This window comes from Onthophagus taurus, chromosome 11 (assembly GCF_036711975.1).
Source record: "Onthophagus taurus isolate NC chromosome 11, IU_Otau_3.0, whole genome shotgun sequence".
In the NCBI taxonomy this organism is placed as follows: domain Eukaryota; kingdom Metazoa; phylum Arthropoda; class Insecta; order Coleoptera; family Scarabaeidae; genus Onthophagus; species Onthophagus taurus.
This window is the reverse complement of record NC_091976.1, coordinates 11,114,733-11,126,340: the sequence shown is the minus strand read 5'-3', so window position 1 is coordinate 11,126,340 and position 11,608 is coordinate 11,114,733. Positions and strand designations below refer to the sequence as shown.

At 34.8% G+C, this 11,608-nt stretch overlaps 1 long non-coding RNA gene across 1 annotated transcript; it reads left to right on the top strand.

Moving 5' to 3' along the window:
* Positions 1–6,729: 6,729 nt before the first annotated feature.
* On the top strand, positions 6,730–7,441 carry LOC111418489 (uncharacterized). The gene is made up of 3 exons (XR_011642001.1): positions 6,730–6,879; positions 6,964–7,038; positions 7,367–7,441. It is a non-coding gene; the product is annotated as an uncharacterized lncRNA (long non-coding RNA).
* Positions 7,442–11,608: the final 4,167 nt, after the last annotated feature.

Below are 11,608 nucleotides of genomic sequence, written 5' to 3'. Positions count from 1 at the left end.
GTAATGTTAATGTAATTTTAAGTATATAATTATTAAGTTTGATAGTTTTATTGTACAATTTTAATACCTTTTGTAATTAGTATGTCGGAGGTTCATTATATTTTTTATGTTTAGATTGTTTAATTTCATATAGATTAAGTATATTAAATAAATGTAATGTTAAAAAAACTTATTTAAAAAATTATATTTATTTTAATTTAAACAAGTGTTGGTGAGGTGCAATGAACTCTACTTAACCTCGGTGATTTAATAATAAAAACTGCTTAATTCGCATTTTATGGAGCAATAACACCTGTTATTTCTAGAAATTTGTTTTTCAAGAAATCTGATATGTAATCTGATACCCTATTGTTCATACTTATGTTAACTAATTGTTTTATAAAATTTACGTTTTACTTATGAAACGTAAAAAAATTTCCGACCGATGACCCTTATGTTCATATGTATGGATATGTATTTTTTAAAATGTAATTGTATAATAAAAGTTATGTATACTTAAAAATTAAATAATAATAAATGTACTTCTTAAACACACATCATCCTGTTGTTTGTATTTCACCCTCAATTCAATACGCATAAATTCAATTAAATAAGTAAGTTTTATGTATTTCATCATTTTTTAATATTAAATTGAAAAGATTTCGGTGGTTCAGTGGTTTATTGCCTTTAAAGTATTTATATATTTCACCTTACAGCTATCAGTTCAATTCGCGCAAAATTCAATTAAATAAGTCTGTATTATATATTTCGTTAATTTACACCACCACTGAGCCGCCGAAACCTTTTCCTTCTTTTACTTAAATGTATTTTTCACGTACATAATTTTTGTTATTTTTATTCGACTACCAATATAATTGAATTTGTAAAAAAGTATCATAACATTAAGGTTTTTAATTGAGACAGGTGTAATTGAACACCTCTGCCGACGTGATGCATCGGACTTTACTTAACCGTGGTAATTTAATGCTAATAAAAACTGCTGAGTTTACATTTTATACAACAATAACACCTGTTATTTCTAATTTTTTCTTTGCAATTGGACGTGTGAATTACATCATCCTTCTAGAAACTTCTATTGCCCATTTCCCCACTCCCCGTAATCTTTTTTTCAAGCATATAATTACATGTTCTTAATAATTTATTCAGTTTGGCAGCTATTTGCAAGCTAACAAGTTACGTTTCATTATTATTAATCTACGAAACAGTTGTTCAAGGGACGAACCATGTCTCGTCTAAGTCAATTGGGTCAGTGTAATTTCCTACCGAAAAAGTCAATTTCTGAGCTTCAACCGGACACTCCATATCCAATTAAGTGCGCGAAACGTCTTAAAAACTGTTCTTGGCCGTCCGTGGTACTTGAGTTGGAGGCTGGAGTCATAATTTATTTACCAAGACGCATCGCTGAAGATGTTACTGACGAGGAAATCATCGAACTCAGGAAAATGTGCATAATTTATAAGGGTGCAAAAGACATTGGTAAAACTCGCCCTGTATATTTATTGGATTTCATCAAGAAGCCTGAAACGTGAAAAATTTCCTACCGATGACCCTGATCTGATCTGTTCATCTGTATGTATATAAATTTCTTAAACCATAATTGTATCATAAAATTTGTTTTAAAAATTAAATAATAAATGTACTAACATATAATTGCTGTTTATATTTTTCTACCAACCAAATTTTGTTTGTTTTAAAATTAAATAATAAATGTATTAACATATAATTGTTGTTTATATTTTTCTACCAACCACATTTTTTTTCATGATTTTAAATTTTCATGATCTATCCCCCATCAGGTAAATTTAAATTTTAAACATATAACAGAGCCATCTATCGCTCATCAGGTAAATTTAAGTTTTAAAAATATAACAGCGCCATCTATCGCCCGATGGTTAGCAATTTCCAGTCCAACTTAAAAATATGACAGCGCCATCTGTCGTTCATCAGGTAAATTTTAAGCTGCGCCATCTATCAATCATCAGGTAAATTTTAAGCTGCGCCATCTATCACTCATCAGGTAAACCCCTTTTTTAGTTTAACTACACAACACCAGATGGCGCCACATGAATTTTGAATTTCAAATTTCCCGCCAAATTTCCCGCGCTGTGACGTCACTTCCTGCGCATGCGCAGGGAGCAGGGAGCACAGGGAGCAACTTCCGCTCCAGAATCGGCATTAATATACTACTGTCGTCGAAATACATGTAATTCCGGATAACATTTGCAGCTTCAGGATATTGCATCTCGTATATATTGGCCAATTCTTGCAGAGTGCGTAATGCCATGAATGGAGATGCGGACATACCATACGTGACTGTATTTAATTTATATTCGTTGATTTCACCGTCATTAGCATTTCTCCAGATGATTCGCTGATAATCACGGTGATGCGAGGCGACGAGAATTTGGCGGTACAGCTGCTTGATATCGCAGACAAATACGTTGGGAAAACATCGAAAAGTAATTAGAATGGATACCAAATCTTGTTGTAATTTAGGCCCGGTCAATAGAAGATCTTTTATAGATTTATTTGATGTGGTCTTGGCGGATGCGTCGAAAATGACGCGTATTTTGGACGAGTTGGGGTTGCAGAAGTCATCTTTGGGAACAGGGGACATGTGTTGTTGCGAAAGATAATAATCATCCATGAAATTTTGATAAGCGTTGTACATGGTTGAGTTTTTCAAAAGCCGTTTTTCCAGAAAAAGAAATCGACGAAATGCTTTTTGGTATGATTGTCCAAGACATGGTTGTTTATATTTGAATGGTAAAGCGAGCACAAAACGGCCCTCAGTGTTGCGATGATACGTAGAATTAAAGTGTTTTTCACATAAAACATTCTCGGGTGATTTTGCTACAGTGTTCTTCACCTGATCCAATTCCCAGAAGCGTTGAAGACAAAAATCTACTGTAGGTTCGATGAACAATGTGAGATTGGATGTAGACGCTGAAGAATTGTTAGATTTACTAATCAGAAAATCATCCGAAAATAGACTCCAGCGCCGCGAGCTCATTCTGAGTACCAATTTTTCGGGCCCCAGTGAGTATTGAGGGAACCAGTTCAGCTCCCAAGAGTAGATTGACGGGACCGGGAGACGATTGACTGACAGATATGTTAAGATGACGTAGATGTGGATAGTTTAATATTTCAATCGGTTCTTTGGGTTGATTGGAACAAATTTTAGGGCTAATTATAGCTGTAAATTCTAAAATGGGTTGAAGAGCGGTGCAGGGTTTGATAGCGCAGGCGATAGAACCTCCATTACAGTTGGAACTCATGCTGTTCAACCCTTCAATAGTGACAGAACTTTTACATCTTTCAAGTTGAAGTCTCTATTGCAGGCGTTCAGTAATAAAGTTTACCATGCTGCAGGAATCAATGAGTGCCCGAACTTTGTGAAAGGTTCCAAAACGGTCCTGGACTCCATCTCAGCGAAAGGAGGTAATACGGTCATCATGGAATTTAACGCAGATCCAATAGTTGTTCATCATTCATTGGGTTATTCAGATGTAATAAAGTGTGGTGACGTTTATTACAGATACGACAAGCATTCGTAGAAATGCATTTACTGGTGGAGTGTCGACAGCCTAAACAGTTTTTGCAAAGATTGGTCTTAGTGACAAATTCAAATCGTTGTGCCTGTGTTCGAATTTGGTTCTAATCGAAGTATCTAACTTTTGTAATAGGATATTGAACAATAAGAAATCCCATGAATCAACAGGAAATCCGAGAGTCTTGAGGCCTACCACATTTTCTGTGAATATATCGATTAATGAACGATAGGCTTTAGCGGAACCCTCTTGTTTTATTGTTATGCCCTGTATTTCGTTGTAGTACAGTGTGGCAAGATGCCTTTTATTTTGATACCTAATCTTCAGCATCTTAAACGCAATAGGGTAATTGTCATTCGTCATAGGCAACCCTTTAATGAGTTGTAATGGCTCACCAGATAATGACATCAATAAATATTGATATTTAACAGCATCCGAAAAGGATGTATTTTCGTGCACCATGGAGCGGAATAAATCGCAGAAACTTGACCATGCTTTGAAATCGCCAGTAAATGTTGGTAACATAATTTTGCTCAACTTTGGAGATTCGAGAGCAGTAGGTGGATGTTTAGTAATATGAGAATTTTTAATTCTTTGATGAATTGCCTTTATAGAAAAATATGCGGTATCTGCCTGTTGGCGAATACGATCATGCTCATCAAACTCTTCATCGGTAATTAAACCAATAGCTTGATTATACAATAATTGAAACTCTCGGTAAGTATTTTTTATATCACCAGCGCATGCGACAAAAATCAATGCGCCTTCAGTTATAGTGGTGAGGCTGCGGCCACAGCCCAATGTTTCGAGGAGTCGATTTAATTCGATGTTTCGACGTAGAAGAGCCTTCGCGAGTTTATCAACCATTGTAAAAACCGAAAGAAAATATCAATATAAATTGTGAATGAAATTTAGGACCAGTCTATATAAATTGCGAAAATTATAGTAAACAGATTATAAGAATAAATCTCGTGCCAGATGTGAGCTCCAGATGTGAGCGTACAAAAAAGCGGATTTCAAAAATGACAAAGAAGTTCAGAGTGCGTTGTAAATTAACGAAAATGCGTAAAATTAATAAGAATAATGTATAGGAGCGTCGTAGAGTCGTGCGTAGTGTCGATCACCTACTCGGTTCAGTGAAGGACCCAGAAACACGCTAGCCACTGAAGAAGCCAATAGTCGAAAATAACAGAAGCGGAGAAAAACCAAGAAACGTAACTGAATCCGGCTCGAAGGACCATTAATGTTCGTACAAAAAAGAAAAATTGTCGAACTAAAAAGCGAGGTGCCAGTTAATAATGATTAATAAACGGTTAATAAAATAATAATTAAATTCTGTTAATAAAATCAAAAATATAACTTTAATGCGAAAGCGGTTGCAATGAATGCAAACCCTGCAATTAATAAAGAAAATTATACAGAATGAGCGAAAGAATGTAAATAAAGGTAAATAAAATAAAGCGTACATACAAGAGTGCGGCGAAAATTATACGTGTCGTGGTGGAAATTGAAGGCACACGATGCAGACGATATGGCGACTAAGATTGAAATCATGTCGATTAAGAGTGATAACGACGGGAAAGAAGTGAGACAAAATGCGTCACTTCAATTTTAAAAACAAAAATATTAGCAATCGCAATTATCCATGAAAAATCAAAATTACCTCTTACTTGCTTTTATTAATATGCTTCGATACTAGTTTCGAGGTATTACCTCATCTTCAGTCGAAACTACAAACTCATTTAATTAGAAAAAACAATTTAAAAGAAAAATAAAACTTACTGTCAAAGTTAAAGATGCTCACAAGCGAGAAAATTAATAAAAAGTATGTTAAATTTGAACATGTTGAAATAAAATGCTTTAGATACGTAGTAAAATTATTTGAAGGTCAAAAGGTTTACAATGGTTGAAGACCAAAAAACATTTTATAGGTTAAATCTAAAATAAAACTAATTAATATTAAATAACAAAACTAGATAAAAACTTACAAATAAGCGAAGACAAAGAAATAAGCAGAGGTTGCGAGATTTTCAACGTAAAAAAGGCCGAAAAACGTTATTAAAAATTTTGAAAAATACGTTAGAAGTCCCGCAGCGATGCGTGTTCGCGTGTTCGCGAGCATAAGAGTAAGGTGAATTCTAATGTCTATAAACACTACATTGAAACAGGGCATAATATTAATTATAAAGATATAAAATTATTACGTAAATGTAGTAAAAGTGAAAAACTTGATCTTCTTGAGATTTTTGAAATTGTTAAACATAAAAATAATGAAGAGTTTGTGCTCTTGAATGATCAACTTCAATTAACTCAGAAACCCATTTTTGCTTTTTTGAAAGATTTTAAACTTAAATGCTGATTGTTTTTATAGTTTCCCCCTCCCTCGCGAACACGTTTCCCCACCTGTTGTTCTTTTTCCGTTTGTCGCTTTCACAGATTACTATATATTTTTATACTTTGTGGACCACAGAGTATACAGAGGACCACAGAGTATACAGAGGCCGGACTCCGGCTAATAAATTGGCACTCCTATCTATCCTTGTTCAACTAATGAAAACTTCGTATGATACTTTCTCTCTCACATAAACTGAATCGATGTAGATGGCGCAATGGTCGCGTTACAGTAGTATTTAAAGAAACCAATAGATGGCACCATTTATTTCAAAATTTTTAAGTCGTAAACTCGTAGAGTTTAAAGAAGGCAATAGATGGCGCCATGTATTTCAAGTCGTAAATCTGTAAATCAAAAAGCTACGTCCAGTTGGTCCAGTTCTATCAGAATTTGCGTGACTTGCTTATTCAGCCATTTAAAAATTTGTATCTACTTCATCAATCTTTTATCTGTGTCTTGTTTAATTATTGTGTAGTTTTGCCTGTATATCGTTTGATTATTACAGAGATTTGTTTAGTAGTTTATTTGTTTGTATACCTTAGTTTTCATTAGTTTATTACCATAGTTCGTTATCTTAGAATTAGTTAGTTTTTCAGGCCAAGTCCAGTTTTATAGTAGAATTTAGTTGTAATGGATAGGAATTGCTACATTTGCGGACGTTCGGTAGAGGAAGCGGTTAAATTATTTTCTTTTCCATTAAATATCAATAAGTAAATTTATAAATTTAAGTTGGATAGATTTTTTGTACTAAATGAAAATCTACTTTGATATTTTAGACAGCGATCATGGAATGAGTGTCTTGATGTACCAGCAGAAAACACATATTCTAGACGAATGAGAATTTGCAACAATCATTTTACAATGGAAAGCTTTATGTTGAATAAGACCCCCTTGACCTTAAAAAGAGATGCAAAGCCTTTAAGAGTGATCATGAATGTAAATTCTAATTTCTTACTTCTAATTGCTTCTATTTACTTTTAGAATTAAATTTACAGTTCTAATGACATTTTCTTTATTCAGGAAGCACACGTTGTAACAAGTGAATCGCTTAGACAGCCTGAACTGGAGCAAGATAATTTAACGGATTCTGTCATAGTAAGTTTTACTTTTATTTTCACTTTATCAGTAACATGGATAGGATACCATATTATGCTGAGAGCTGTCAGAAATAAATATTAATTAATTTCTGTGCTGGTTATTGTTATATTTTAATACATTATCACTTTTTACTGAAGAAGGTTTTTTTACTTTGTAATGTAAGTGGGCATTTAATAATAATAATAATACATGTTTATTGATGATGCAACAAAAGTGCAACAAACCAAAAAAAAATATATTTAAGTAAATAAAATCATGAACACTGTAAAATTATCAACAAAAACGACCGGATTTGTGTATAAAATAACACTTTGTATATTTATAGGAGTTAAATATAACAAAAGACGCTGCCATACCTTCCTCCGCTACAAATCCAACAACAGAGTCAGTATTTAAGAAGAGCCAGACTAGTGCAACAATCAAAGAAAAATCACTGCGGAGAATTTTAAAGAACAAAGAGAAACAGATCCGGAGACTTAAAAAGAATTATGAAAATAAAACCACATTAGAACCACTGAGAGATATGTTAAGCATACCAGAATGTGTCTGCCTGAAGAAGTATTAACTACAAATGACATTCAAGACAAAATGACAAAATCAATTTTGTTCCTTTTTGTTTTGTTTTAATTCTTGTCTTGGTCGCTCTGTTACTTTATTCTACTCACTGAAATATTGTTCCTTTTCGCTTTGTTTTAATTCTCGTCTTGGTCGCTATGTTATAATTTATTCTGGTCGCTGAAATATTGTTCTAATTGATACGAACAGAAACAAATAAAAAGAAATATTAAAGTTTATATAAATTCTTAATTTGAAAACAATAATTACTTTATAAGTAAAACAACATTTTGTCATTAATTCTGTCTACTGCTCGTTTTCGCTATAATACTTTTAATTTTAATCGCTTTGTAGAATTTTTTTATTCTGGCTGTCTTAAATCTGTTGTTTGCAACTGCAATTTGTATTCCTAAATTTGTCTAGAAATTTATTTGACTTATGGTATGTTAGAGTTTTTCATGGGTTTTCCTCTAGCCTTGAAGCAAATGCTTTACCATTGTACAAAAACGCCCCCATGAGCATGAAAACGATTGAATGTAAATATTTGTCTATAAATATACATAGATTTGTTCTTCTGAAGTTTGCATTTTTATTTAATAATATTTTATAGTTTTTTTTAATAACAAGTTCAAAAAATCACTGTTTTCATCTTACAACTTGTTCAAGTTTTGAGATGAAAATTTTTGATATTTTGGTACTTGGAATTAAAAAAAATGTTAAAGAGTAATGAGATTTATATTCAAACGAGTATTCCCGCTCGTATTTATCGATCCACTACACTACCGCCATCTACATCGATTCAGTTTATGTGAGAGAGAAAGTACCATACGAAGTTTTCATAAGTTAAACAAGGATAGATAGGAGTGCCACTTTTATTAGCCGGAGTCCGGCCTCTGTATACTCTGTGCTGTGGTCGCTTTAGTCTCTTCTCTTCTGGTTCCTCTACCGCATCGCTGCTGCACTTCTGACGTATTTTTCAAAAATTTTGAAAAATATAAATAACGTTTTTTGGCCTTTTTTACATTGAAAGTCTCGCAGCCTATGCTTATTTCCTTGTGTTCGAATTATTAAAAAAAAATAAAGAAATTGAAGAAAAATAAAGAAAACGAAACTTAAACTGTCTTACGCTTTTCTTTCGGAAAAGCACTTGCACTTATGTTTATGAATTAAAGAAAAACTTTTGACAATAGAAACTTTTGGCACAGCTCAATGAAACAACACGAAAACTGGTACACGAATGAATTTATTTCTACAAGAAGACAAGGTGAAGTGACAATACAAGTTTAAGGATCGAGACGGTCGACAACGAAGACGAAAAACAAAAAAAACATAAACGAAAATTACAAACATAATAAATATAGAAATGAAATGTTTAACATTCCGCCCGCCTTGCTCATAGCAATAAGAAAACGAACCTGAAATTGAAATAACATATTGTAAAAAATGAATCGCGACCTTCTAGCGAAATGTCCACATCGACTCACAAAATATTCTAGAGAAATAAGAAAAGAAAAATATAATTGAATATAAGGCAAAGGTATCAGACGGAACGGAATTTTAATAAAAATGAATAAACATAAAAAAAATGAATTGAATACAATAAAAACACAAATCTATCGGTTATTATGAAATTCAGAAAAACCATACAACAAAAATGAAACTTTATTCGTGAAATTTAACTTTGAAGAGGAAGCACGCATATTTTTGTTAATGGGCGAACCAAAGTCGTAGTTGGAGTTTTTATTGTGACGACACGAACGTGTCCATCGGAACCAGGGTGGAGCTCTTGTACTTGTGCCATTAACCACTTTGATGGAGGAAATCGCTCATCCTTTACAAGCACCAAACTTCCGATTTCCGGTACATTACGTTTCTCAAACCATTTTGTCGAGTTTTGAATGGATTGAAGATAGTAACTTTCCCATTTCTTCCAAAATCCCTCAACCATTCTCGTCAGAAGTTGCCATCGAGTAAGACGAGAAACCTTTTCGTTCAAAAGGGAAGGTTCCGGGACGATATTGAGTGCGGAACCAATCAAGAAATGTGCAGGAGTTAATACGTTGTAGTTGTTGGGGTCTTCAGAAATCACACAAAGAAGTCTAGAATTCAAGACAGCTTCAATTTGTACCAGTATAGTAGAAAATTCTTCATAAGTCAGTAAAGTTGTCCCAACGATCTTTTTCAAATGCATCTTAACTGAACGTACTCCAGCCTCCCATTTCCCTCCAAAATGTGGCTAAGCCGGAGGATTAAATTTCCATTGCTTATACGAAAAACGCTTATACGCAGCTAAAAAGCCCGCTGTCGAATAATCAGTGGCGATTTCGAGGTGAATCGCTGAGGTGGCTAAACATACAAACAAAACCAAATAAGCTTTATATGTCTTACCGCCACGACCTCGAAAGGTTCGCAGCTGAAAGGGTCCAGCGTAATCAACTCCGGTGTGGAAGAATGGTCTCGAAGGCGTTACGCGCGAAGAAGGTAGTTGTTGGCTTGATTCGACACGATGTTTAGCACAGATCATGCAGCGTTGGATGAATGCTCTGACAGGAACACGGCCTCCCAAAATCCAAAAACGTCGCCGTATGGATGATACTGTCAGTTGTGTCCCTCCGTGCAATGTGCTGCGATGGTAACTGTCGATGACTAACGTCGTTAATCTTGATTCTTTTGGCAAAATCATCGGGTGTTTTTCATTCCAATCCAGGGAAGCAAAGCGCAATCGACCAGTCACTCTTAGGCTGCCTTCACCATCAAGAAATGGAACAAGTCGATACAGTGAACTGGATTTTTGTATCACTCGTCCCGTTCGAAGCTCATCACCAAAATGAAATTGTTGACATTCACGAACTCAGAACATCAGAGCGTGATTAAGTTCCTCTGGTGAAAGAATGTCTGCAACAAAATGAGCTTTATTCTTACTAAAGATTCGGAAACACCAAGCTGTTATTCGAAGAAGTTTATTGAGATTTGAAAACTTGTTTTTTTGTCCTGACTCGAAACGTATGACCATCGAGCTTGGGATAATTCTTGAATTTCGATGGTTCTGTTGCGAACGTAATCTTTCCATTTGCTGGGGTGACTACAAATCCTTGAAAGCGCCACAGTTGAGTCGCCCCAAAGCTGAACTGAAATGTTTTGAAGATCCAAAACACTTATAGCGCGCTTCTAACCGCGGAATGGTTACACTTTTTAATGGGGCCACTTTTGTTTTAGAATTTACTATCGAAACTATAACTTCCCCGAGTTTACTGACGCGTAAATATGTAACGGCCCCGTACGTGGAATTTGACGCGTCTGAGAAACCGTGTAATTCAATAGAAGTAGCCGTTTTATCTATTCCGAGCCACCTTGGTACCCGAATGGTAGGAACGCCGCGAAATTCGTTAATAAATGATAACCACTTTCTTTGCAAGTCATGTGGCAACGATTCGTCCCAATCGAGTTTTCGCGTCCACAAGTCCTGCATAATAATTTTAGCAGTAATGATCAGCGGAGATAACCAACCTAGAAGATCAAATAACCTTGCAATGAATGAAAGTACCGAACGTTTAGTAATTTTGATCGAATATTATATAAACTGAACAGAAAATGATCATTAACATTGTTCCAAATAAGTCCTAAGGCTCGAGGAGAATGATCGTCATCGATATCTACAGTGTTCGTTTTTTCGGTAAGCTCAGAAGAAAGATATGTAAGGGCTTCCGAATAATTTGAGATCCACTTACGTGCGTTAAAACCGCCCGCCATAAGCACTCGATTTAATTGAAATATGAGTTCTTGGACCTCATCGACATTGTCTGCTCTGGAGAGAATATCATCGACATACGTATCGCGCAAAAGTGTCGCCGCGCCGAGTGGTTGACGAGATGAATTTTCATTCGCGAGTTCATGAATGCAACGAATTGCCAAAAAGGGGGCGCAAGAAAGCCCATATGTTACGGTCGAGAGTTCATAAGTTTGCAGCTTTTGTTCATCATTCTCGCGCCAGACGATGCGTTGGAACGGCAAG